A 1,345-nucleotide genomic window follows, 5' to 3' on the forward strand; every position below is an offset into this window, starting at 1 on the left:
AGAGAGAGAGAGAGAGAGAGAGAGAGAGAGAGAGAGAGAGAGAGAGAGAGATCCTCCTATTAAACAACTGTGGTTGTTTCTTTAATTCTAAATGAACTTGGGAGGAGCCCTGCAGCTAGAACACTAGCTTCCTTGGTAGTTGAAACTGGGATGTGATAGGAGGGTGGGAGAGAATGGTAAGGCACAACCCCATTTTCTCTGTGTTAATATATGTGTATATCCATGTGGGGGTATAATGCATGGAACTAGAAAGAAGACTTATGCAAGGGGAAGAAGTCTTAAGGTGTATGGCAAGAAAATGGGGGGTGGGTAATAGAATTCATGTGGCATGCAGGAAGAATGGAGATTACTAGGAAAGGGGGTCCAGCTTTAGTTTGGAATGGTGCAGGGGCAGGTGGGGGAAAGGATTAAACAAAAACTCAAACCTATCACTTTGTATGCTAATTTGCAACAAAAAGCCAAACAGTATAATCAATTCTCAAATGTTGTAAACTTCTCCGCATTTGCTTTACTTGGATTTTTCATTTTCTTTTGAAACTAAGTCAATGTCAAAAGAGAAATCTCAAGTTAGAAATGTAATACCTGTCTACAAATCAACACAAATTGATTGAAATAGTATGGAATAGTATGAAATCTTGAAGATGGCCATGGTTCACTCTTCAGTGTGATTTGGTGTGAATAGACCTCCACGGGGAAGATAACGAGGAAGCTGAGCTAAATGGGGTGTAGATGGAGCTGAACCTAAGCTGTGCTCAGGACTGCACAGCACAGCTGTCAGAAGCTTCAAATCCAGACTCCTGAAAACATCTGTTAATTTCTGGGTTCCTTGTTAATTTATTCTACTTACTTTCACATTTTATTTGGATTATCATAAACAGTCCGCTATACTAGACAATCATACAGTCATTGTATTTATCAAATATTTTATGGTAATATGACAATACAAAACAATGTTTTCTTTTTTCATCTTTTATTGTTGTTCTTTAGCAGCTTTTCCTTTGTTCTTCCAGCCAGCTGCCAAATAATGACACAGAGACTTATTACAAATTATGAATGAAGACCTTAGCTTAGCCTTGTTCCTAACTAACTCTTAGAGCTTAAATTATTCCATATTTTTGAATTTATGTTCTGCCGTGTGGCTCATTACTTCTCTTTCATACCACTCTCCTGCTGCTTCTTCATGTCTCATTGTTGTAATTCACATTCCCCCCCCCCGAGTTCTCTCTCTGCCCAGAAGTCCTGCCTATACATTTCTTTTTATTTATTTATTTATTTATTTATTTATTTATTTATTTATTTAAGATTTCTGCCATACCACTCTCCTGCTGCTTCTTCATGTCTCATT

This window comes from Microtus ochrogaster, linkage group LG3 (assembly GCF_000317375.1).
Source record: "Microtus ochrogaster isolate Prairie Vole_2 linkage group LG3, MicOch1.0, whole genome shotgun sequence".
NCBI lineage: Eukaryota > Metazoa > Chordata > Mammalia > Rodentia > Cricetidae > Microtus > Microtus ochrogaster.